General features: G+C 47.9%; 1 protein-coding gene and 1 non-coding gene across 4 annotated transcripts in view; one reads left to right on the top strand and one right to left on the bottom strand.

Annotated features, from left to right (window-relative positions):
* Window positions 1-27,426, top strand: part of FOXN3 (forkhead box N3) — a 400,702-nt gene that overhangs the window by 139,225 nt on the left and 234,051 nt on the right. The window lies entirely within an intron of this gene.
* LOC122469691 lies at window positions 14,300-14,403 on the bottom strand. The gene has a single exon (XR_006293586.1). It is a non-coding gene; the product is annotated as a U6 spliceosomal RNA (small nuclear RNA).

Genomic DNA, 27,426 nt, shown 5'->3' with positions numbered 1-27,426 from the left:
GAAAGAATGTGGGAAAGGCGGTCTCCATGGGAAGAAGTTCTGGTGGGGTCTCTCCCGATGGGCTGGTTGATTTCTGTGATTTTCCACAGAGCCAACAGAAGTACAGTCTTCTGGTTCCTTCCCCCTTTCCCCAAGGAGGCGCTGATATTTGTTCCCATTTTCCAGATGAGAAGACTGAGGTTTCAAGTGGTTAAGCAACTTGCCTGAGGTTATACAATTAAGAGTGGAGAGGGGCGTCTGGGTGGCTCAGTCAGTTAAATGTCCAGCTTCAGGGGCGCCTGGGTGGCGCAGTCGGTTAAGCGTCCGACTTCAGCCAGGTCACGATCTCGCGGTCCGTGAGTTCGAGCCCCGCGTCGGGCTCTGGGCTGATGGCTCAGAGCCTGGAGCCTGTTTCCGATTCTGTGTCTCCCTCTCTCTCTGCCCCTCCCCCGTTCATGCTCTGTCTCTCTCTGTCCCCAAAATAAAAATAAACGTTGAAAAAAAAAAATTAAAAAAAAAAAAAAAAAAAGAGTGGAGAACCAGGATCTGGAGCTCAGCCTCTGGCTCCAGATTCCGTGCTTGCAACCACTGTGCCCTGTGGATTTGCCTTGGTGAACAGGCTCAGGCGTCTGGAGGCCTAATCAGAATGACACCTTGACTGCTGGGGCTGGGACGGAGCCAGAACTGCCCACAGACTTGCTGGTTCTCCCTGACTGGTCTTCCTGTGTTTCTGCTGCACGCGTCTTTACGGGCGGGCCCTTTACCGATGTCTGGAAACAATGGAGTAGCTGATACTGTTCTGAGCAAAGTTGCGTGGAAGGGGAAAGGAGAAACATTGTGCTTTAAAGAAGAGGCTCTAGCTGATGTTGGTTATTAACCGGTAGCTCCTAAAGGGCCAGTTGAACTGAATTGTGTAACTTTTGTAATTACGATCGTAACAGATGTGAGCTGTGGCAGGAGTTGGAGTTATTAATAAGGGTGTTATTTTTTTAAAGGATTTTTTTTAAGTTTATTTGTTTTGAGAGAGAGAGAGAGAGCAGGGGAGGGGCAGAGAGAAAGGACAGAAAAGGAGAGAGAGAGAGAGAGAGAGAGAGAGAGAGAGAGAGAGAATCCCAAGCAGGCTCCGCACTGTCAGTGCAGAGCCCAACATGGGGCTCGATCCCACGAACCGTGAGATCGCAACCTGAGCCAAAATCAAGAGCTTAACCGACTGAGCCACCCGGGGGCGCCAATAATGGTGTGGTTAATAATAGTGTACCATTAGTTCCCATTTTCTGAGAAGCTGCTATGATCCAGACATGCTGGACGTCTTCTGTATATTACCCCCATCTTCCCCAAAGCCCTGGAAGGTGGTAGTTGCTGTTCTCCCCAGAAGAGGAGGCTCATGAAGGCCAAGTGAGTTGCCAAGGACCATATGGCTTATAAATAGCTAACCCATCCTGACTGCCTCCTAAAACTGTGCCTTTCCCGCTACCTCATTCGTTCACCTATTCATTAAGATTTTTTTAACTGAGCACCTACTATATGCCAGCCCTTGTTCTGGGTGCTAGGAATGCTGTACAAAAAATGGCACGTGAGGTCTTTGTTTCTCGGAGCTTACAGCAGACAATGGTGGCCTTAAACTTGGCAAGAGGGAGAATGGGCTCCAAGACATAATACGAAGGCCTTGGACCTACCGGGCCCAAATCCTCTTTTATAGTTAGGATTTAATCAGGCATGTAACTATAGAGATGTATCCTCCAAGGAGTTTTAAGTATTTATCAGTGTGTGTTAAAGGGAAAGTACGATTAGAGTAGAAGATCCAGAATGACCACTTTGGGGGGGGTGGGTAGAGGAGCGTGCAGAGGGTGGGCTGTGTGGCTGGTATCTTGGCCGTCTTGCCACCTTGTTTTCCTTTGCCCGTCACCTCCCCCAGCACCTAGCGCTGGCCCCTGGCACCAGGCCTTTGGACAGGTACGGAAGCTGATGGCTGGTGGGCCAGCAGTTGTCAGTGTTAGTCCGAGGGCTGCGTGGATGGGACTGCTGGGCGGCTGTCCTGGTCCCTGTGGCAGGTTTAGCACCTCTGCCCCACCCGCTAAATGCTGGTCGCTTCCGCCTTCTCTCCATTATTGTGACAGCCCAAACCGTCCCTACATATTTCCAAACATTCAGTTCTCTAGTGGAGAACCTCAAAAATGTGCTTTTCTCCCAGTGCAATAAAGCCTTTTTGCTCTTTTCCTTTGGCTGACTCTACACTAACTCCAGATGATGCCGGTTAAGACTTTTCTCAGTTTTTCCTTTTCCCATGGTGTCCTGAATTCGGGCCCTGTCTCTGTTTCATATTTTAGCAAATGCCCACTGGGTATCTCTTTCGTGGAGGGTCTGGTCAGGGAGCGACCAAGGTCTTCATATGAAAGAATATAAGAGATGATTCTCTTCAAGCCCTTAATCTTATTTTATTTTTTAAAAATTTTTTTAACGTTTATTTATTTTTGCGCACGAGAGAGAAAGCGAGAGAGTGCAAGCATGAGTGAGGGAGGGGCAAAGAGAGAGGGAGACACAGAATCCGAAGCAGGCTCCGGGCTCTGAGCTGTCAGCACAGAGCCTGACGCGGGGCTCGAACTCACGAACAGTGAGATCGTGACCTCATCTGAAGTCGTATGCTTAACCAACTGAGCCACCCAGGTGCCCTCAACCCTTAGTCTTACAGATGACAAAACTGAAACATGGGAAGAAAATTTGTGGGAGCGACACTCCCAACTCACAGCCCTGCATTGTCTATGACACTGGCCGCTTCTCAAGCACAAAGTAACTTTAATGTGAAGGTATTTGAAGAGTTGTAAGTTTGAGCCATTTACCATGGAATTGCAGAGATGAAAAGACCTAGCCCATAGCCACTATTCTCTAGAAGCTCTAAGAAACACAGTTCTTAATGCCCCTCCAGCATGAGGGGCAAAGACAGCGAGCGTGAGAGATAATTAAATGTGAAGATGTGGGCATTCACTTTTCCAATTCTGATTACAAGTTATTGTTCAATGTTAAAAAATAAGAACACGAAATCCTAACAAATTTAGAAATGCTATCATGGAAAGTTTCAAGTCCCTAGTGATCCACCCATCAAAGATTTTTGTGTGTGCATATATATACATATCTTCTACTATCTTACAAAAAATAGGCTTGGTCTTCAGTTTGCACTGCGCTATTCTCTCCGAGCATCTATTCTCGTAAGCACCTCGGTTTCCTTGTTTCTTTTAAAAGCTGCAAGTTTTGGGGCGCCTGGTTGGCTCAGTCGGTGAAGTCGTGACTTTTGATCTCGAGGTTGTGAGTTTCAAGCCCCACGTTGGGCGTGGAACCTATTAAAACACACACACACACACACACCTGTAAGTTTCCATTATACAAATGCACTAGGATTGACCAATCGATCCCTTTTTGATGGACGTGGAGTTCTTTCCAGTTTTCCTCTATTGCCAGTGATGCTGAAAGAATTCTTGTACATGCATATTTTTGCACAATTGTGCATTTCTAGACAGTGAATCCCTGCAATGAAATTTGTGGGGTCAAAGCCCATGAGCGTTTCAGCTTTAATAAATATTGCTAAGTATCCCTCCAAAAATGACAGGACTCACTAACACCCCCATCAACACTGAACGAGAATGTCTCTTTACATCTTCACCCACAGTGGGTTTTCACTGATCTTTCAAATTTTGGAGCTACCTTTTTTCAAAGAGACCGTGTTATCATTTGGCACAATTTGCATTCATCTTTCACGTTTGTTACCGCTTTCATCGGTATACAAAGAATTTTAAAGGTATAGTGGTTACAGTTTAGATGGGCATTTCTTAAAAGGGTTTCATTTTTGCTTTATATCTTTAGGTTTTTGGAAACCTGAAACCAAAATCTCGTTTCTTCCCAGTCTTTTTTTCCTGTGCTTCCCGTTGGAGCTGACTTGTTCACTGGCCCCTGGCCCACAGGCTGTTGAATGTGGACGCATTCGTGTTCTCAGGGCTGTTCATAAGGGGAAATAGTCCATTTCCAAGGCCCCGCACCTTGATGGGGGCCAGGGCTGAAGAGACTTCTTGAGGCTGGCTGATTTTTAGCTCCCCACCAAAACGGGCTTCCCCCAGCAGGCTTTAGAGCACACATTTCCTAACCCAGATGGCCTCGCCAGCCTGGACACCTGGCTGGGGAGAATGAGCCGGCACCCCCTGTGTCCGTGTTAGTGCTGCTTCCGTGATGGCACTGATGGTCTCAGCTGTGCTCATTCCGCTCTCCCCCAGGAATGCCGGGAGATAGAGATGGGTTTGGCCAAGGAGCCTCTCCACAGTGGCTCTGCTCGGACACCAGTTAAGCCAAGAGTGGATGAGTTATTCTTCCTTGGAAGGTCACTGTCATGGGACGCCCCTCTTTTTACAGACAAACGAAGAAGAAGCAGGGTCACGTCTAGAAAAAAAATAGTGCAACGGCCTCCTTGTTCTGGGTGCTCTCAGTCTGTTCCTTTTGCCTTGCTTCCTCCCTGCCCCTTAGGACACGCCCCCATAACACACCTTTCTACCTCTTGGGGGGACACATGGATCCCTGCTTCTCTCCAGCCTTGTTCCAGGGAATGACCTTGTGAGGTTAGTCACTTACACAGTAGTATGAACGTAGGGCACCCGATTTTAGATACTTGGCAATAGTGGGTAAGTCATCAGCTTCAGGTAGGGGCTTTTAAGGTGTGGCTCCTTCTCGCTCTCTGAAATCACTCCATCAGAACAATCCTCCCTTTTCTATCGAGTGGATTCAGTGTGCTGAGAGGGAGACAAGGCAAGAGGTGTGCTTAGAGTGGTTTCTGGAATCCAAACGATTTCAGAAACTCTGTAGTCCCCAACCACCCATACCTGAGTGACGACTTCCAAAAATACACTTTGTGGTTTTTAAAAGCTCTTTCGATGTAAACCATATAACACACACACACACACACACACACACACACACACATGAGCCTTCGCAATTTTTTCAGACGGGTAGCGAGCGAATACGCTCAAAAATGAAAAAAGTGACTCTGAAGTGTTAAGACAGGCAGGCGGTGGCGATGAAGATTTTACTTGTGGGACTGTCACCCTGGAGCTACGGTAATTCTGCAGAATGAACACAGAGATGTGGCAGCATCCCATACACCCTGGCCTGTTCTCAGACTGCCATCTGCATGGTGACACATCCCTGACAGGGAACACGGTGAGCCCAAGACGTGGCAATCCAAAGGCCAGCTCAGGGAGAGCCTTGCTAAATGATAACATGGCCCAGAGGCTCCGTTTCCAGAATTGTCAGCCGAGGGGCAGGATGCGGGCGGTCAGTGGTCATTCTTAGGATTAGGGTCCTGATCTGTGGAATTCCATTTCCCGACAGCCAGGTGGGGTATTCAGAACCTCACGTTACCAGATGGTCTTCGTCTTACCTGACAGCATCCGGGCGCCGTGGGATGCTTCCCGGGGTTGGGCTGATGGTAGAGAACTGGCTGACTCACCCTGCCCTTCTCTGGATGACGCCAGCACCCTGGCACTGACATCAACCGGAGAGCCACCGTTTGTAAAGTTCGTATCTGTTTTGGGGTGTTCAATCAACAATGGCTTTTCTCTCCTGCTGTCTGGGCCTGTGTTCATCAGCGTGAGCTTTGTACTTGCAAAATCCTGGGCTCGTCACTCTGAAAAAGGCCTTAGGATTCATCCAGAGCACCCGAATGCCAGTTGGAAGGCTGAGACGTCCCTCTTGAAACCAGTGTTGCCTCCAGGCCATGCAATGTCCCATAGATACCAAGGAAGAAAAGGCTAGACCTGGGGGACTCTTCTGGCGTGCTGAATGTTCCAGATTCCTTTAACAGGCAAGCCTGGAGAGTTATTTCTGTCAAAGGCACAGGGCACAAAGTTTTAAGAAGATAAAATATAGAATATTTATTTTCTTCGCCGGAAAGAACTTTGGAGAAGAGCCGCTCCTGCCCCTCTCTGTCAGAAAAAGACGCTGAAGTCCAGAGTGGTTCCAGGGTTCATTCAAGGGGACAGAGTTTCAGGGTAGACTTATGGTGGATTGGTTAGGGCTCCAGGGAATTGAGGAGGTTGCAACACAGGGTGTTCACCAAGGAGAAGGAGGAGGAGGAAGGAGAATGAATGGGAGAAGGGAATCCTGCCTGTGGGGCCACGGGCTCCAAAGCACCTGGGAGAGAAGGTGTAGATGGCAGCTGTGGGTCACAGGAGACCTTTGCAGATCTGCACCTCAGCGAACACAATGCTAGAGGCATAATTACTCATAACGCTCTCGGCCTGGTCCACTCCTCCATGAAGCTGTGATATCAGGAGCTCAGTAAAATAATACATTCTGCAGAACACGTCTCATGAAGTCCTGGTCTAGAAGCAACTCTGTGGAGGTTGGGAGAATGTGAAGATGCCATGAAAAGGGCTAGAGCTGGGTCAGTTCGGGAGCTCCCGTAGGTGGGAGCGGGCACTCCTCTGCTGCCATCCCCTGGCTCAGCAGGTGCAACAGTGGGGGGGTGTCACGGGCTGCAGGAGGGCTCCTCTGGAGTAGACCGGGCCCAGTGGCTCTGCCTCTGTGCAGCAAGCAGACCCTGACACTGTCCGTGGCTTAGGAATAAGGGGACGTGGCCAGTGTGCCTCTAGTGGCCGGGGTACCCTCATGTTAGCCCTCTGTTCTTGGTGGGCCCCGCTTCCAGCCCCTTCCCCCATAGTCCATTCCTCTTAACTCAAGAAGTTTCTTGAGAGAGCTGGCTTTCTGATTCTCCCCACGAGCCCATCTCCTCAAGCAGCAAACTCCCTTTAAGTTGCTGAGGGAGGCAGAAGTCCATGGGCAAGGCTATTGGATCCCCGTGGTGACTTGGCTGGACCCCGTATGCGTATGGGGCTGTAGATCTGGCAAGGTCACGGCTCCAAAAGAGAATGCAAGAGGTCCTATAAGTCGGCCTCCCGCACCCCCTCCCCGCCCCCAAAACATGGTAATTCCAAATGTCACCTTGGCATTTTCTTCTCACATAAATTCTGTCTTGTTCATATCACAGGGAAACTGGAAACATGGACTTCAGAACTTCTGTGTTTATTTTACGGTCCTCTGATTGACTTGTTGTGTGACATGTTGAACTATTACCTTTCTCTCATGGATGGATGTGAACATGAGCTTTGAGATTTTTATCTGTTGAATCCAGGAGGCCTGTGGTTTATTTTGAGTCAAAGAAAAGTGTTTGGACTAACTTATTGTGTGTGTGTGCGTGTGTGTGTGTGTGTGTGTGTGTGTGTTTATAAAAAAGGTTATAAGGCAAAGAGCAGCTAAGTATTAGTTGATGGTGAAGAGCCATATGGATTTTTTTTTCAATCACAGATGATTCCAAAGGTTAGGAGATATGCTGATAACATTGCCGTTAGAAACCAAGGGGTGGGGAAGATTCGGATAGCAGTGCTGTGTCCGACTGTTAACAAAACAGAAGTCATGACAAAGAAATACACTGAATTTGGAGAGGTGCTTTGCCTCTCGGAACACGCAAACGATGTTTATGCTTCAGGTCTTTGTAATGTTCTTGTGAAACACAGAAGATTGCAGGAAAACAAAAAAACCCATTTTGAAGATGGAGGAGCAAAGACACAGAAGGTTATGTTGACACAGCAGTTCTGGGACAGAGGTGGGATTTGAATCCAGGGTTTCTTATGTGCCTTGGGATACAGCACTTAGGGCTGCAAGGAGGTTGATGCTTGCTTCTGCTGGATTCCAAATGGACGCTAGCCACGTAGAGTGGGAGCTTGGGGCTTCCTGGATCAGGATCTACACAGCTGTTTTCATTTTCACAAATGACTTCCTTGACCTACAGGGCGGGGCGGGGCGGGGGCAGGGGCGGGCGGGGGAGAGGAATAATCAAAATACTCTGATAGACTTACTCATGTGGGATAGAGTTTGCTGATTTATTTGTTTTTAATTTTTTAAATGTTTATGTATTTTTTGAGAGAGAGAGAGAGAGACAGGATGTGAGTGGAGGAGGGACAGAGAGAGAGGGAGACACAGAATCCGAAGCAGGCTCCAGGCTCTGAGCAAGCAGTGAGCACAGAGCCAGACGCAGGGCTTGAACTCACGAACTGTGAGATCATGACCTGAACCGAAGTCGGACGCTTAACTGACTGAGCCCCCCAGGCACCCCAATTTTGATGATTTATGTTGGGAAGAGCAAAACTTTTCCTAAAAGTGTGTGTTTTGAGGTTAACAGTATATCTTTAATGCATGCTTGTATGAAAAAAAAAAGACATTTGGAACATTTGGAAACCGCTATGGACTTTTACTTTTAACTGAAGATATTTATAGACAAGTCAAGCAAAACAGACTTGGTGCCAGAGACACAGATTTGGTGTGGGTCACTGTTTATATGGAAAGATTGGGTTTTATGCTGCGTCCTGGGAGATGGGGGGGGGGGTGTTTCCTACTCTGGAAGATAGAGATGCTAGGGAGTTAGCTGGTACTTCTCCAAATTCGGCACTACGTGGCATTTTTCAACGGAGACGATGTTAGAAGGAGACTGATCAAAGTTCAAGAAGATGCTCTGTACTGTGTGGGGTTGCGAGATATCAAATGAGCTTCAAGTCCGGCCCTTAATTCCTCATTGAGACACCTACTGAGGGATTCTACAATTTCCTCTTAAGTCATGCACTCACTCCATGGAGGAAGTTCACGCTTTTCCATCTCCTAGATCACAGGGGGAGGATGTAAGATCACAGGAGGAGAGCCATTTGGCAGTAGGGATCCAAGGCCGTACAATGTGAGTACTCTGACCCCGCGATTACACTTTTGGGAATTCGCCGTAGGGACGTAGAGCCACACGCACCATGTATGAAAGAGGCTACGCATCTGATATGGGGCACAGGGGCAGAACACTGGAGGTGACGTGCGTTTCCAACAGAATGAGAGTGGCTGAGCCATTGGTTCTTCTTCGTAAGGCCGTGCAGGCATCCACTCTTTCCGCATTTAAAAAATTTTTTTGTTTTTCATCTTTATTTATTTTTGAGAGAGAGACAGCGTGTGAGCAGGGGAGGGGCAGAGAGAGGAGGAGACACAGGATCCGAAGCAGGCTCCGGGCTCCGAGCTGTCAGCACAGAGCCTGACGCGGGGCTCAAACCCACAGACCGTGAGATCGTGACCTGAGCCGAAGTCGGACGCTCAACCGACTGAGCCACCCAGGCGCCCCTTTCCGCATTGTTTATTAAGCACCTACTATGTGCCAGGCACACAGAAGGGGCAACGTCGAGGCTGATGTGGTTTCAGCCCACTCGGAGCTCAAAGTTTTATTGTAGAAACAGATTTCATACCCTGTGAAGGGGTAAAAGGAAAAAAATGCGGGGCACCAAGTGTATTTACAGTGTGATCTCACTTTTGTTGTATGAATAGAAAAACCTGGAAGACAGTCTGAATTAACAGAGGTGTAGAAAGAAGCTTTGGGCCATGGGGTTATATCCATGCATATCTCCCCCCCCCCCCTTTTAATTTCTAGTTTCCAAGTTTTCCACAGTGACCATTATGATTTAATTTTTTTTTTTTTTTTTAATGTGACTTTGAGGACGGAGAAAAAGAAGTGAGCAGACTGGCTTCTAGCTCTTGAGTGAGTCAAAGAAATGTCCTCAACAGCTTGGGGGGAGGGGCCTCTGAGGTCTCCCACTCAAGGTTGCAGATCCCAGACTCTTGTCTCTTCTGAGGACACTGGGAGCTTGTGCCGCTGGGTGGGCCAGCTGGGAACTTTCGCAGAAGGCAGCACTGTAGCCAGGCTGCTGCCGCCCAGTCCCTGGGCACTTTCAGTCTCCAGAGCTCTGGTCCTCTAGGAATCTGGTGATGTACTCCAAGGGGGAAAAGAGTCTGTGTATTAGGCATATGGTAATCAAGTTAAGGGAGTGCCTGTCACCTAGCAAATAAAAAAAAAAAGCTGCGATTGAGTTGGATTATCTCAGCCACATGTCACTGCACCCCAAAAAGCAAAGGACGGCAGCCTGACTTATCCCGTCCCAGTCACGGTGTTCAAAGCATTTTGCAGGAGTTTTCCTAGTTGAGGCTCCCGAGGTGGGTACTCATCACCCCCATTTCTTTCCCTTTTAATTAATTAATACTTGAGAGAGAGAAGTGAGGGAGAGAGGTGGAGAGAGAGAGAGAGAGAGAGAGAGAGAATCTTAAGCAGGCTGCATGCTCAGTGTGGAGCCCAATGCGGGGTCTCGATCCCATGACCCCGGGATCATGACCTGAGCTGAAATCAAGAGTCAGACGCTTGACTGACTGGGCCACCCAGGCGCCCCCTCATCACCCCTGGTTTACGGGTGGGAACCTTCAGCTCAGAAAGCAGGTAACCTGAGCAGGTCTCCTGGGTAGAAAAGACTGGAATTCAGACCCCCCCCCCCCGCCCCCATCTGCTGTAAAGCAGCATCTCCAACCTCAGCTCCGTTCTGTCTCCCACTCCAGCTGTACTGTCACCGTGCACACAGATGTCTGAGGCCCGGGCAGTGTGTGAGGGGACAGCAGCCCATCCAGTGGCAGAGTGCTGGCAAGTTTGAGGACCGCAGACGCTTAGAATGGGCACAGTTATTTCTAATGAAACCAGATGCAGGGAAGGCTACCCTTAGCTGCCTTTCCTGGGGGTTATAAGTGAGGAAATTGGGGTTTCTCTCTCTCTCTTTCTCTTTCTCTCTCTCTCACATCCACACACACGAGAGAGAGAAAATATAACCCTCCTTATGTTAACTATAAAAATCTTTCCCTCTGCTTGGGATTTGAAATTAAAGGCCAACTACTATACCTGATATACATACATCTCACAAAAGGCTGATACCTCATACCGAGACCTGACCTTTGTGGTTGAACTGTTTTTCTTGAAATGTTTTCCTCGCTAGTTCCGGCTTTGCTTACTTAGTACGTATGAAAAACAATGATGAGACATATAGGAGATACCAGGGACACATAGATTGGAAACCGTAAGTTACAACGAAGAGAAAGAGTTGTTTCTTTTCCCCATCAAAACAATGTTTCCATCAATATGATACATACTGTTTCCTGTGTTTCAATTTCAGTTCCTCTGTAGTTCAGATCCTTCTGATTCATTTTATATATCATGGCCAGATTAATGTTTCTAAAATACCACATTCATGATATCATCTCCTATTTTCCCTAGAACATTCAGTGGTTCCCGCTTGTCTAGGATAAAATACAAACTTGTGGGTTTTGAACTCGGGTTCTTTTTCTTTAAGTTTATTTATTAATTTTGAGAGAGAGAGAGAGGGAGGGAGGGAGAGATAGCTCTCAGGTTCCTTCTTAATCTGTCTTCAACTTTACCTTTCCAGCCATCTTCCCAGTAATTCCCATGAACCATCCTCTTGCCCAGACGAACCAGTCTCTCCCATGGTCCTCTGAACATACCCGGTATTTGCTTTACTGCTCAGGGAAGGAAAGAACAAAGGAAGTTCTCCCTTCCCTTTTCCTTTTTCTGAAGTCCTACCCTATCTCTCAGGCACTATGCACATCTTGATGTTTTTAAAAAAAAAAAAATGAGTAGGGGTACCTGGGTGACTCAGTCGATTAAGCATCTGACTCGATTTCGGCTCAGGTCACCATCTCACGGTTCATGAGTTTGAGCCCCGCGTCGGGCTCTGCACTGACAGTGTGGAGCCCGCTTCGGATCCACTGTCCCCCACTCCCTCTCTGCCCCTCCCTGGCTCACAGTATCCCAAATAAAGAAACTTAAAGAAAAAAAAAAAAAAGATTAAAAAATGAGTAACCATTCCTTGACTCTCCCAGCCTGGGGCGACCTGAATCACCCTTATCACAAACTGTCTGCGGTTGGAGTCACCCTGCGGGGGCTGGACCGGCTCAGTGCCTCGGGTCACCGCGCTCCGTTAGCACCCAATGAAAACAACATGTCCTGTGCTGCTGGCTAACTGGGAGCGCCTCCTGTCCCTGCTACAAAATACTGCAATACCCAGAGAGGACCTCTTACCCTTCAGATCACAAATAGTAATTCTTCTTGTCCTGTGTTCAAGATGCATATGTTGGGGGTATCAGCTTATTATTTGTCATGCATTTGCCACCCATGACTAATCCTATTCTATGAATGAAATGGAAGGCGAGGTGGGGGGAGGGGAAAATATTTGCATGACCTCACAAAGCCCAGTCTGTTGGTGGAGCCTTGAACCCACATTTCCTTCTGGTAATTGAGTAGGCCGCTGTTCCTTCTAAACCGTGACTCATAGGCCGTCAGGAACTTCTGTAAATATTCTGATGGCTTTTGTCATCCCCTCTTTTTTCTTTTTTTTCTCCAAAGGGCCAGATAGTAAACATTTTAGGCTGTGCAGGCCGTGTGGTTTTCTGTTGCAACTGTTCAACTCTGCCCCTGTAGTGGGAACAAGCAGCCGTAGGCAGTGCGTAACCTAACGGGTGTGGCTGTGTTCCAAAAAAATTTTAGTTGCAAAAAAGAGACCGTGGACTGGATTTGGTCTGCAGGCTGTAGTTGGCCGACCCCCTGCTATAGAAGGTTCGCTATAGAAGGTTCCCCTCTCTGGGTTCCTCACGTTGGGCTGAAAAGTCAAGGATCCTGAGCAGGCCCCGCCATCGTGTATAGGCCAATGTGTGGATTATGTCCTCGGCTGGGAAGGCTGGCTGGTTAGGATAAATTGGGAAGTTGTGGATGTTCAACCAATAGACCGTTGCCTCACGAGCAGTAGACGGGATCATTCCATGAACGTGGGGGTTGATCTAAGGGGAGCATACTGGGGAGACTCTCAGCATTTGGGGCACTTAGCCCCCTGAACTAACCAGCCTGGGGGTGTTCTCCACTGTAGAGTTGCATCATCTCCCCACACAACCAGAATGTTCCATTATGCCCAAAGTTTACAGCGATAATCCACAGGCTGTCCCATTTCTCACATCTGGGACCCCAAGTGATGTCTTAATTATGACAGATGTATTACAATGAGTTCCCTGGTCGCCTCAGGAAAAACAGGTTTAAAAACTAACCGTTCAAGTGTTCAGTTCACCTCCATGGCTCCCTCCTAAGGGCACCCACATACTCAAGGCAGCGCCCTACAAACAGTGCTGGAATTTGAGGGCTTTATCATTAAGGTCGGCAAGCTTGTTCTAGTTCTGATGTTCTGAGGGGGAGAACTATCGACCCCCCCCCCCTTTTTAAAAATAGAACCAGCGTGAGATCTGGGACTAAGAACACAAAAGTTTTTCCGCGGTCTTCAAGGAGTTGTGGCAACTATCAGGAACTCCTAATAAATTCCAGGAAACAATTTCAATGGTTTCTTTCTTTTTTTTTTAGTAAAAATTTTTTTAGATGTTTATTTATTTTTGAGAGAGAGAGAAAGAGAGAGGCAGAGTGTGAGTGGGGGAGGGGCAGAGAGAGAGAGGGAGTCCCAGAATCAGAAGCAGGCTCCAGGCTCTGAGCTGTCAGCACAGAGCCGGACGTGAGGCTCCAACCCACCAACCGAGCTTAACCAACTGAGACACCCAGGCGCCCCTCAGTGGTTTCTTTTTAAAAAATTTTCCAAATTGTGGGCACCTGGGTGGCTCAGTCGGTTGAGCGTCCGACTGTAGCTCAGGTCACGATCTCACACTCCATGAGTTCAAGCCCCGCACCGGGCTCCGTGCTGACAGCTCGGAGCCTGGAGCCTGCTTCGGATTCTGTGTCTCCCTCTCTCTCTGCCCCTCCCCTGCTCACGCTCTGTCTCTGTCTCAAAAATAAATAAAAACACTAACAAATAAATTTTCTAAATTGAACTATAGTTGACGTATAATGTTACCTTCGTTTCAAGCATACAACATAGTGATTCCACACCTGGGTACATTTTGCTGTGTTCACTGCAAGTGTGGAAACATTTCAGTGGCTTCCTGAGAGCTTAAACTGCAGAGAAAGAAGCGGAGGAAAGGTTTAAAATGTATGCTTAGGAGAAAGCAGGCTGGTCTCAGGCAGTTAATGTAAATAATGAGCAAATAATTCTTTAAGTTGGCTCTTAACTCTTGTTCTAATTCTGTCTTTTCTTTTCTACATAATAGTAGTAAATACTTGCATGGCATTCAGCCTGAGCTATGCATACCTGTGGGTATTTACATATGTCAGTTTATTTAACCCTCCTCCCTGCCCACCCTCCGAGGCTGGCCCTATTACATCCCCATTTTGCAGGTGAGGACAGTAAGGCACTAAGAGGTGAAATGACTTGCCTAAGTCCTCATGGCTTGGCAAAGGCTGCAAATGGCCTGTGTGCTCACCCACCCTGCCGCCTGGCTCTTGTCTTTTATTTATTTACTTAGCTGGTTAGTTTTTATTTTACTTCCAGTTAGTTAACATAAAAATCTGGAACGCTTCACAAATTTGTGTGTCAGCCTTGCACAAGGACCTTGCTAATCATCTCTGTATTGTCCCAATTTTATATGTAGGCTGCCGAAGGGAGCACTGCCTCTCATCTTTTAAATGGATGTTATGGCAGTCAGAGAAGTTCAAGTGTGTCCCTTCTGATGGATGCATCCCTTCCCAGGGCAGACCGAGCAGTCCCTCATTCCATCCCTCCCTCGACCAAGATTTCCAACACTTGCCATCTGCTGGGCACGGACTCTGCCTGTGTAGCTTGCTCAGAAGGTAGCCGTGTCCCCGGGGGTCATTCTGGCTGACAGCACTATTGGGTGAGGTGAAGGCGAGCCCCTGTGTCATGTCACCTCCACGAACTGCCCTTAGCCCGGAGGAGCACACGTGGTTCCCAAGGTGCACCTGTTAACTGAGCTCACGGGACAGGTGTAGCAAATCAGAAGGCTCGTGTATTTTAATTTGCAGTGAGAAATATTACTGCCTGGAAGGGGTGTGATGAGCTTGGGATTTTGGAAGGGAAGGTTGGACGACTTGAATGTTGAGCGCCATCGGAAAAATCAGCTGGTCACAGCCCCCTGGGTAACTAGCCTCCATTGGTGCTGAGACACCAACCTCGGGACAGGGGGGCTAACGCTGCCCCTCCCCGCCTCCGTGTGCAGGGTGGGTCTTGGGAGAGGCCTCACCTGTGAGGAAGGTGGAGGGGCCTCCAGTGCTCCGCCCACCTCTGCCCCTCCCTCCCTCTCAGGACACTTTAGTTCTCTAGATTTGTTAGCACAGCCCATCTGTGATTGGGAAGTGGGCATCTCTCTCTCTCTCTCTCTCTCTGGGACTTTGCATATATAGACCCTCAAGCTGGTGGGGGGAGTAGAGTGGTGACCCTGGGAGGGGGGGCGCATAATGACCAGTAACGCTATTTTAATGGGAAAATCCAAGATCTTGGCTTCTGCTGCTTCCCTGGGTTCCTCACTGCTCCAAGAGGGTAAAGTGCACACTGCCATGCGGCGACATCTTTTTTGAAAAGGTAATCGCTACGGGGCACCTGGGTGGCTCAGCGCGTTCAGCCTCGGACTCTTGATGTCGGCTCAGGTCATGATCTCATGGTTCCTGGGATTGCACCCTGAACCATCGGGGCTCCACACTGCTAGCACAAAGCCTGCCTGGGATTCTCTCTCTCTGTCTCGCTCTGCCCCTCCCCTGCTTATGCTCTCTCTCTCAAAATAAATAAATTAATGAATGAATGAAAACAAATAAAGTAATCTCTATGCCCAATGTGGGGCTTGAACACACCACCCCGAGATCAAGAGTCACATGCTCCACCGACTGAGCCAGCCAGGGGCTCTCAGTTTCGTCTTTCTTTCTTTCTTTCTTTCTTTTTTTTTTAAACATAAAATGGTACCAAAACCCAGCAGGTCCTGTCCTGAGCACAGGGAGGACTGATGTGGAGGGTTCAGGGCCTCACAGGGGGCACCAGGTCCTTGAGACCCAAAACTGAGTCAGCAGGGAAGTTCATCAGACCCTGAGCATCATGCAGATGATGCAGTTGTTCTGAACGGAGAGAGAAGAGGGGGCCGGTGGCTGGGGTGGGACCTTGAGGAGGAGCCAGGTTGGGGAGAAAGGGGAGCTGAGACCACAGCTATACTTCCCCCCTCAGTTCAGGGCTCCCTTTCCTGCCGTCAGACCAGCGCTCCGTCCTCTCTCCTTGGGTCCCTCCCTAAAGCAGTCAGCCTCCCGCCCTCACCGAGGCTCGGACACGTGGACCCACTGTCCCCGTCCCTGCCTGGCTGCAGCCTCATCAGCACCACCTGAACCATAGACACTATCCAAGGACACGGCTGGTCACTGACCAAGAGGTTGCGGCCCCAAGGTGACCCAACGCAGAGCCCCGCTCCTGCCCCATCGACAAGGATTAAACCCTCAGCTCTGCAGGGAACCGAAATAGGGCTCTGTCCGCCCGCGGGGTGTGGGATAGCCCCTTCTTCCCAAGCCGCACTGGCGAGCTCCCGCAGCCAGAGGCCAGGAAGGCACACCCATGTCACAGAAGGGTGGCCCTTTCTTGTCTCAGCGGGAGTGGGCAGGCCAAGAAGGAGCAGAACCGGCAGGGACAGGATGGCACCTGCCTAGGCGCCCTTTGGATCAGACTGCCGGGTTAAGACTGCCACTTTTCTGCCGGTGACTTTTGGTAGTCATTTTCACCTGCTTGAGGCCCCGATCCCTCACCTGTAAAATGGTGGCAACAGCACCTGCCTCAAAAAGCCACGAGCTGCCGGGCGAGGGTCTGCGAAAAGCTGTGACCGGCTCCCGGCAGGCATGTGTGTGGGGCAGATGCACGTTCTGCGTGGCCTGCCATCTCTTCAACGTGGGAGCCCGCTTTGAGACATAAAAGTGTAAAATTACAAATATAAAACCAGGCTTAAGAATGAGCACGTATTTCAAACGATGAAAGAAAACATTAAAAAAGTATGTGTTTAAAAAGCTGACATCCCAGGGGCGCGTGCCTGGCCCAGTCGGTAGAGCGTGTGACTCTTGATCTCGGGGTTGTAAGTCCGAGCCCCACGTTGGGTGTAGAGGTTACTTAAAACTAAAATCTTAAAGAAAACACCCAACACTGACGTCCCGAACATCACAAATCCGAAAAATAGCACAGTATTGTCAGTAATCAGCTGTCTCGTGTTGGTTTGCGTGACTTCTCTTGTACATCTTTTGGGGCTGTGGACCTCTTGATCACTTCCTCAGAGGACGGTGATTTTGGAATGCCATTTTCCCTCAAGAATAGCAAGGTAGTACACGCACTTCTCTAGCATGGTTGGTTGGGACCTGTTTTCTATTCTTGATGGATTAGGAAAAAAAGCTTGTTTGCTTCGCAAGTGGTTATTGGTAATGCCACGTAGAGTTTTAGCATTGCAGTCAAATGTGGGGGAACCTCCCTCAGGTTTCTTGCATACCGGAGCCATAAGGTTTCAGGACATTTAAGTGTTTTTGTGCAGTGATTAAGCTTAAATCAAGAAGGTGCTCATTCACCGTTTTCTGGGGTCCCTCCCGGCCGTGGAAGGGGCTGTGTGAGCGAGGGGTGCTTTAAGCCTCAGTGTCTGTGGATAAATCCTTCTCCTCAAAACATGTCAGTCAGAGCCCATTGGATTATTATATTTGACATTCATCTTTTCAATTTTTTAGTTTTAGGATTTCTAAAGAACGTGTTCTCATTGACAAGAAATATAATCTTGCACGAGTTCAGTGTGTGCGACGATCTCTCCTTCAGTATCATTTGCTAACTGTCTACTCTGATCAGCCTCTCTCCTGTTGATTGGTGGGGGCATTTGATGACACAAAGCAGATAGGATGCAGCTCAGTATCTTCATCTAGTAGCTACTCAATAAACATAGCCATCGAGACTGGCATCGCCCCTCCATTGGCTCCGATTTGGAGCCGGACACTCGGAGATCGAAAATTGGGACACTGCCCCCCGGAAGTTGGGAATGGGCCCAGCTTTGGGTCCAAGTCCGAGACCTAAGTGGGAGTCAGGTTTTGTCTCAAGTTATAACTAGAACTTCCCTCCCTCATTAGCAACGAATTCTCTACAGTTTTCTCCGTTCGTGAATTCTTCATTCAGCAGTAATATTCTGTTAATACGGCCACAGTTACCCATTAAACCATACTTTTTAAAGAGCTCAGTGATAGTGTTTAATTTCCTACGTTTCCCCCAAATCTTTTGATCCTTATCAGGTCCAGCCACAAAAATTTGTCAAAATACGGTTTTATCTGTTTTGTAACGTTAAAGGCTCTCCTGTAGGGGAGCTATCTGCGCACAGGGAAATCTGAGTTGCCTCTAACTCTGCGTGGGTATCTGCTGGGGCTGCAAATGACAGAAGGGCCACTTCCAGTGTCTGAACGACAGAGTGTTGGCCTGTGCACTGGGTCCGAGAGGGGCCTTCCCGTTCTCTAATGCCCACCCATCACCTCTGGAGCCGACAGTGGGGTCAGGCCACACACACCACAGTACTGAAAGTTTGGGACCCTGTTGAACACTGGCATGGAAACTACCAGTGTGCATTCTGACATGTGGCCCTAAGTCACTTCACTTCTTTGGGCTTCATTTGCCTCCTTCAACGAGGAGCTCATCCGACACTGTTGGTAAAGTCCTTCCCAAGGGTAACCTTTAAGATTTTATTTCCTCTTTACATTAATTGGTTTTTGTAATGAATAAACAAATCTTTTTCTGGCCAGTGCTGTCAGGCCAAGAATGCAATTAGTAAATAAATAGTTCTGTTGAGATTAAATGATAATTCGGGGCAGTCAGCCTTAGTGACTTTCTTCCTACTCATGAGTTGTCGATTTTGATCTAGAAAATGAGCCATGGAGGATGGGAGGGAGGAGCCCTAGAAAATGGCCGAAAAAACCGGCCCTGACTTGGTAAGCGTAGCTTTTGCGCAGAAAACGCACCTTGGTTGTTCATTCACGAGAGATCCGGGAAGGTCTGTGCGGGGCCTCTTTTTCTTACCATAATCACTGGTAATGGTTTGCTCTGATGCTGGTATCACAAGGAAGCTGAGAGAGATTGAATTTGGATCCAGAGGGAGCTGGTGTTGGCAGAAGCCAGGGAGACTCCCAATGGCAGTGGGATCAGATCCCTGTGGATAGCCGAGGGTTTCTCGGGATTGCAACCACAGACCTCAGCTTTCTGCTTCATCCACTTTTTGCAGAGCCTTTGGCTAGTCTTGAGACAAGATTCCAGTCGTGGCACTGGGAAAGCTTGCAAGGAAGCATACGGGGCCGGTTTATGACGGAATGAACTCCTCGGCCTTGGTACCCAAATCTCTGTGGGAATGCCATGGATGTGAAGATCTCCGGCTTGGGTGCCGGAGAGGCGGTCTGCCCCCCATCTCCAGTGCGTGGGGCTTTGTGAAGATTCTGGAGCACCTGTGGGGGCACAGGGGCTGCCTCGATTGGGGGGGGGGTTACCCTTCTGTCCAGGATCCATGGGGAAAAGTTAGTCTGATGAGTAGTGCAGTCAGTATATGTTCATTGTGGCTTGCTGATTCTTGAACGTGTTTATAGAGTTGCCTGAGCTTGATCTGTGCCTTGATCTAATCCTCTGTAACTGAGATTTTGGAAGACAGTTCTGGTGGGCTGGGCAGTGGTGTTTCTAAACCGGCAGGCAGTAACTACCTCACTTAGTGGGCAAAGTGCAACAGAGAGAGTTCAGAAATGGTTTCTAGTGAAATGTCTGTGCTCTGGCAGCATTGGCTTGAGGTGACACTGTCAGATCTTGACCTTGATGGTTGTGGGCTATTGAGAAAAGGTTCATTTGTTGGATTGGGGGAGGGGGAGGGAGCGGCTTGGAGAGAGAGAGGGTAGACTGGTCTATGAGTTGCATAACGGGCACCTTCAGAGTGCTTGTGCCTTCTGCGGGTCCGTCCAAGTGGGACATGGGGATAGACTTGGAGTTTCAGGCCTGGCCCCTGGAGTTGTCACCGTCACGAGTTATTGGTTGCTGTTGTTTTCGCAACCGTTGTGCTTCACGATTCATGTGGGAGCACAGTGCTGGCGTATGACCATCGCCCTGGGTCTTTTGTAGATATGTTTGTCTGTTCAGTGAGCGGTGGCCATGTTCTCTGGGAGCATCAGGAGCTGGGCCTGGGAAGACAAGAAGGAGTGTCACGGTCCGTGGCCCATTTGAAAAATGCGCGAAAAACCCAGATCAAACGATCCCCCAAATTCTCCGACAAAGCAGCCCAGGGTATAGACCGTGCGCGTAACGCTGCATTTCTGCGATCTTGGGAATTAGGTATGGGTGGTGTAAACAGGTTAGAGAATGCAGCGGCTATGAGGGTGGGCTCTGTGGGCCCGAAACTCATGGGGTCATACCTTTTCGGTCCTGCTCTACAAGCATTGCCGGCAAATGGCCTTCATTTCTGTAAGCTCAGCATCCTCATCTGTAAGAGGGTGACGGTACCTGCCTCATAAAGGTGGCGGAAGGAAGAAAGAAATCACGCAGGCAACGCTCCTGCAGAGTCGGAAGCGCCTGGGAACGTGGTGTTGTTATGCACGTCTTCTAATTCCTTGGATTGCACCAGCTGGGTACTTGGTGTTCGCTGTTTTGGCTGTTGTTGTGCAGGAGCCTTGAAGATCCCCAGGCAGAGTTCACATTACCTTCGGTCCTCCCCAGGAAACTAGAGGAGGGCCATGGTGCTAAGAACATGGCGGACCAGCCGGGTTTCCCACCAACGAAGGGAGAGGCGATCTCTGTGTGTCAGACGCGGTACCAGGGAAGGACCCACGTGTGGCTGGATTTGAAAGCAGTATTTTGCCCATTATTTTGCTCCATTCTACAGAGAGATGACAGGAATTGAGTTAGTGGAGGGCTGGAGGGCAGCCGAGTGTTCAATGGAATGCCACGTCGGGCTTTTCCATTTCTTTGGTTGGAATTGGGTTTTTACACATCGTCTGATTAAAAAAACCAACCAACAAACAAAAAACAAAAACCAAAACAAAACTGCAAGAACTCTTGCACAGAGGACCAAAAGAATGGCTTCTAAGCAAAAACATGCCGAACACGTGAAGACCAACCAGATTGCGTCGGTAGGTGGCAAAGTACTTTGCTATAAATATTGCAAGACTCCTTTCTCTACTTACAAGAAAAATCGCGTTGCATTTCAGACAACAGAAATGGCCGGACAAGCCTTTAGTTCTTGTGCAAGAAACTGAAAACAATGTGAAAGATTTTCCTTAAATGGACGCGGAGCTCGGCTTGGTCTGGGGTTGAAGTCAAAGGCCCCGGTCTCCCTTTGCCTTATATGCGTTATTTCTCATACGTTATGCAAGATTCCGCAGGCCCCAAACCATTCACTTTTTCCTGTAATCTCGAGGTGTGCCCAGGGTGCATCTCAGCCTCCGACCTTTCTGCTTTCACTTTTGGTTAGTCAGAACCTCCATCTGGTGGGATTTGAATATGAGTGTTTTCTGTGGCTTTTCTGTGGCTCCTTTTCAAAGCATTCAAAGCAGTTTAAAAATACAGAATGTTCAGCGATCTGACCAAGAGCTAATGTAAGTACTTATTTGGGGACTATTTTTAAAAAGTTGACTAGGGCAGGTTTGAACCTCTTAACTCTGCGTCTTGGAAATAGACCCTAAGATTAAAAAAAAAAAAAAGGTTCAAGAAACATGTGACGACGTCTCCACAGTCATAATGCTTTCCGTAGTGGTAGTAGTAGCAAATATAGCACAGTCTAGAAAAACAGAAGAGCTAAAATTCTGTATTTAATATTAAACAGGAAGCTCAACAGAGGAGTCTGCAGCAACATGGTGGGTTTTCAAACAAACCTGTTGCCGGGTTTCTCTGTAAGGAGAAGTCTCAATGAGAACTCTTACTCTGTGAAGATGATGGGTTTTCATGGAAATCTCCACCCAAACGTGACCACTGGAAGCAGGTTCTGTGCTGTAAGGTTTTGAAGCAACCCCCCCTTCCGCCAGAGCCAAAGGGAAATTTGGAAGCAAACTGAAAAGCTCTCCAGGAGTGGGAGATACTCTGCACTTTTGTCTCGCCTTTGTGCAGAGCCGTGCAGAGCTGTCACTCATCCAACATGTGCATGTGAATATTCTTTCTGAAGACCTGGGCTTCATTTTAAGGTCAGCCCTCAATTTCTAGAGAATATAATTTGCTGCTATTTTTAGAGCATCATGATTGCTCGTAATAACTAATGGAAAGAAAAAACTCAACAGAAATAAATGTGTAACAGCTGTGTCTGCTTAAACTTGATTAAAGGCAGTAAAAAAAAAAAAAAAGTAAACAGAAGAATGAACGTGATAATGGACGAAGGAGAGCCCAGTATCGCTCTCATTGTGAAAAGTTTCAACAGACGTAACTTGCTCTCCTTTGGAGGCTGGCGATGTCTGTGTTTAAAGTTTACTTTACTGTTTGTCTTGAGTGGGATCAGTGTTGTAGTGAATAATTTATAGCCAGCATGAATGAGCTCATTAGTCACCTTTTCAGACTTTAAATGCGTTTTGTGGTTGTCATTACTGGAGCCTTCTGTTCAGCCGCTGAGCAAAATGACAGTTTGGCAGTTGGCTGCCTCCATATCGGGTAGCCCGCTCCCCTTCAGGTCTGTGTTGCTTTGATATTTCACTGAAACCTTTCCTTTCTATCCCGGGGCTGGTCCAGGGACTCTCACATTTCAGATGCCTTTTGCACCCCAAGCTGAAATGAGAAGTTTTTCGTGTATTAAAACACCAAAAAAAAAAAAAAATCTTTCAGTTGCATCGGCCGCAGAGAATGAAGTGGATGGAGTGAGCTTTTTTTTTTTTTTCCAGCAACTGCTGTGTGTTATTCCCTTTGTGCTGGGTTTGATATTCAAGTTATTCAGACGCAGCAAGCTGGGGAGTCGCTGTGCCGGGCACTCACACGGCGACAGGCTTTTCTGGCCAGGGGTCGTCATCGGAGTTTGGAGGGGGAAGCGTGTTTCCGAGGAGGTTTGCATTTTTACAGACTGGAGCATCCATATGATGTGGGTGGGTGTGGACGAAGCAACGGACTCCAGAAAATCTGCCAGGCCAGATTTCCAGGGCCAAAGAAAACCACGTTTTTCCTACAAAGGGGTGGTTTGATGACCTTTCGGGCTCACGGCCATCTGGGGGTCCAGAGCTTGGGGAGTGGCCATGACTTCTTCCTCAACTCAGCGTCTTCCTAGTTCAGATCATTGAGAGAAAGCAAACTGTTGCAGCTGCCTGCCCCCCATGCCTTTGGAGACTTGCCTGGGAGGCCGGTATGTGAGGAAGAGCCCGGGCATGCCAATAGCAGGTGGGATTTCTTAGGAACGGATGTCATGAGGTTCATCCCTCCCTTTGAACCTGGCCTGGGCAGCCTTCAGAGAGCTCTGACATCCACTCTCTGGGACTGGACGCCATCCGGAAGTCCGGGACACCGTGGCATGCCCACCTTGGTCCTCGGGTAGCCTCTGCTGGCACGCAAGGCGCATGGACGCTTGCCCGGGGAGATCTCAGCCAATGGCCTGGGCCTCTGTTCCAAGGTCCCTTTGACGTTTCCTATGAGCAACAGGCACTAATGGCTGCCATCACCAACGTGGGCAGCACCCCCTTCCGGGATCCATATTGTTAGACAGCTGGCCTAGCACTGTGTGAGGCATGTAGGAAAGATGTTCAGTATTCCTCTCTGGAAGAAATGCCAACTTAAAAAGGACGCCTGGTTGTTTGGGGGCCAAATCTTTGAAGCCAGTGACAGTCACGTGTCTTCGAGCTCAGAGGCATTGGGTGCTGTTGGTGCACCCACAGAGAGACAGCAGTCCATTTGGCTGCTTCCTTCCCAGCCCCCACCCCTTATGAGACCCGAGTGCTCACGTGTACTCATGCCTCGCAAGTTACAGGCACAGTTTGCTTGCACCTGAATCGAAATATTAAAGGCACATGAGAGGTTATTTTGGGAAGGAGTGGGGCTTCCAAAACAGAAAGTGTTGGTGAACTGCACTGTCCGATAGAGAATAGGTTTGGCGGTCGCAGTAAGTTGAAAGGTTGTTAACCCCACCCCAGAAGAATTTTGTACGGCAGGGAAATATATCGGTGATATCTTAATCCCCGCAACGTTTCCCAGAGACGTCATCAACTTTGTAGCTTTTGCTTTTGTTTTAAAGAGACGGTCTTCGAGAGAGGAATGAATTGTCTTCTTTCACATTCTTCTGACAAAGTAAAACGAGAGAAGTTATTTTTTGGCCTGGTTAAGCCTTTGGCGGGACGTAGAAACTGAAACCCAAGAGACTGTGGTACTCGGTGTGCTCGGTAAAGACAGGAAAACAATAAAAGCTCTTGAAAACTTTGGAGGAGGAAAAGGTTGATGATGCTGCTTTTCTATTTTTTTTCTTTTCTTTTTTTAATTACTACGTTTCTTTATTTTTGAGAGGCAGAGAGAGACAGAGCATGAGCTGGGGAGGGGCAGAGAGAGAGGGAGACACGGAATCCGAAGCAGGCTCCAGGCTCGGAGTCGTCAGCCCAGAGCCTGACGTGGGGCTCGAACCCACGAACTGTGAGATCATGACGCTTAACCGACTGAGCCACCCAGGCGCCCCAGTGAGGCCACTTTTCTTTGACTGATCTGTGTAGTTATTAGATACCAGCTTGAAAGAACAATAAAAAGAAGCATTTTTTTTTTTTTTCCTGTTAAGCGATCAATATTTTTGATTACCGCTATGCCACATGCTATGAGCAGAAGAGAGGTAGAAGACAGGGTCCTTGCCTCTCTGGGCACTTATAATTTGTTTGATGCTCAGCATCCAGTTGATTTATTTTTTATTACAAAGGTACACCATACAGTATTGATTATGACATAGAAGCTGCACTTTGGCTCTTTGTAAGTAGCGCCTTTTCATTCTATTTAAAAGCCCCTCTTCCCTTCCTTCTCCTTTACTTCCTGCTCACCATTTTTCCTCTCTTGAACCCCACCACTCTTATCCGTCATGTCCTTGACCTGCAGGGGAGTCTCCAAGAAAAATTCAAAGGCTGCGGATTGATCTGAAGCTTCCCTTGGCTCCTACCTGCAACCCGACTCCAGACTCTGGAGCCAGACTGTGTGGGTTCAAATCCCAGCCCACCACTTACCAGTTGTATGGCCTGGGGCAGGTGGCCAAACCTCTCGGTGCCTCACGTTCCTCGTTTATTTATAAGACGGGCATAATAGTCGTACCTACCTCACAGGGTTAATGCGAGGCCGAAATGAGTCAATATTTGCAAAGCCTTAAGAATACTGCCTGGCACCCAATACATGCCATGTTAAGTGTTTGTTAAATATGGTTGGTCATTATTCATGTGTTCCACATCCTTGCAAATCCACATCCTTGCTAAAAATTATTTGTAACCCCCAAATTAAAAAAATGCTCATGGTGCTTTTATGCTCACTTGTGGATATTTTGGCAGAACGACCAAAAAATTTGAGTTGCCCAGTGGGCTCTTACTTTCCCAGCTTGTGACTTGTTGTTTGAGCTCTCATGCCATAAACAAGTATCTGTTCTGTGGTCTATCTTGGGCTATGCTTTCTGTGCCTTCCCCCTGGTGATTTTTCTGTTTAAAATGGCACCTAATCGTAGGGCTGAAGTGTTTAGTGTTCCTGAGTGCATGAAGGCTGATTGCCTTGTGGAGAAAATACAGAAGCCTTGTTAGAGAATCTCTGTTCAGACATGAGTTATAGCGCTGTTGGCCGTGAATTCCATGTTAATGAATCAACAATATATATTAAATAAGGTGTCTTTAAATGGAAACACAGCAAACTGTGGTTACAGACTCATCGGTTAACAAAAATGCTGTCACCCGCAGCTCGCAGGAACCTGACCGTGTGTTTCCCCTAGGAGCAATAGTTCAGTATTTGCTACTTCGTTGTTTGTGGAGACTTTATAGAACATAACTTGCACGAGTAACGACAATCAACTGTAGATAAATGGAGTTCAAGAGCACAGACTGGCAGCCTTTTCTAGGGCAAGCTTCTGACTGCCAGAGTCTCCCTTGGAAGGGCAGGAGAAGCAGAAGTAATTCTGGCCACGTGGAGTGCCTCAGCTGGACACAGATTTTTCTATCAGATCTGGAAAAAAAAAAAAAAGAGAGAGAGAGATGTAACCACATCTGGTCTTTTATAAGCACAAATCGTTATAGAGGATCAATGGGAAAAGAGAGTCCATCTTCCCCCTCCCCCACAAACTCTTAAGAGTATTTTCCCTTATCTTTGGACCTTTGTAAGAGTTTGTAGAGAAAGTTGGATCCTGAAAACCTATACGCTGAAAGCCTTCAAACAACCAGACAAAAGACACCACAACACAGGGTATAATGTGTGTTATACTTAGCAATTCTCTTGTTCGCTCAGAGCCCTGGCCCTTTCCTTTTCAGAAAGGAATCGGTTTGTCCCTTGTGGTAGAAACGATCACAAAATACTTCAACTTGGTGGAAAGCTTTGCCAACGTATTTATTTCCCCCCAAACTCTTACTTTATGAAACGTTTGCCAGTTGTTTCACACATATGGTATATGAGAATGTGAAGATGGTCCTGAATCAGGAAGGCTTCACTCAAAATGACTGGAAAATGCAAATGGCGGGGACCAAAGGGGGTGTGGTGGCCAAGGTGGCCCCACAGAAGATAATAATACGCTTGTAGCCTCCTATTTTGGCAATTTCCGAGTTTTCATGATTTTAAGCCCTGTCCCAACAAGCCCCCCCTAAATACAATGTTGCGCATTCCAGGGCTTGTTTTCAGGAAGTACTGACTGAGCGTCTCCTGTGTGTGTCAGGCCCTTGAGTCACTGTGTGGCGTTTACTGGATCGCAGGGGTAGGCAGTCTGGTGGGCATGTTAACAGCCTTGCTATGGTATCTCCCTTGGCTAAATTCCTAGAGGTTGGAAACTTAGGGTCAATGGCTGGGCTCGTTTAAGTTGTAATTGAACAGTTGAGCCAAGTCACAATCTTTCGGACACCCACACCAACCCTGGTATGATTATTCTTTCTCGGCCTGTGCCAATCTGATAGCTGAAATGAGATCTCACAATTGCTTTAATTTACATTTGCTTTTACTGAGGTGGAGCCTCTTTTCGTGGGTATATGATCATCTTTGTTTCTCTTTTGGTGGATTTGCCCCTTTCTCATTAGGGTGATGCTTTTTTTTTTTTTCTCATTGGTTGTCGGGGCTATAAATTTAAAATATTAACCTTTTTATCTGTGTATGGCACATATTTCCTCATTTTTTAATCTATCTTTTAACTTGATTTATGACTCTGGCACTGCACGCAAATTTTAAATTGGTATGCAGTCAAATATGTCAATATTTTCCTTTTGATTTATTTACTTAACAAAAACAACAGTGCTAAGTGCCAGGGCACCATTATATGTGTTTTGCAAGTATTAATTCATTTGATCTTTGTCAGAGCCCCGTGAAGTGGGTATCGCTGCTATTCTCCCTCCCTGCCCATTTTTTTTTTAAGATGAAGAAACTAGGTGGGGAGAAAGAAGTTAAGTACTTTAAGGTGAGCCAGCTGGTACGTGGTGAAGTGAGAATATGAACCAGTCCCAGGTTCTTATGCTAGCCATTAGGCTATACCACCTCCGGCCGTGGTACTTTGCTCTGTGTGTGT

The sequence above is a fragment of the Prionailurus bengalensis genome, chromosome B3 (assembly GCF_016509475.1).
Source record: "Prionailurus bengalensis isolate Pbe53 chromosome B3, Fcat_Pben_1.1_paternal_pri, whole genome shotgun sequence".
Taxonomy (NCBI): domain Eukaryota; kingdom Metazoa; phylum Chordata; class Mammalia; order Carnivora; family Felidae; genus Prionailurus; species Prionailurus bengalensis.
This window is presented reverse-complemented; position numbering and strand designations above follow the sequence as displayed.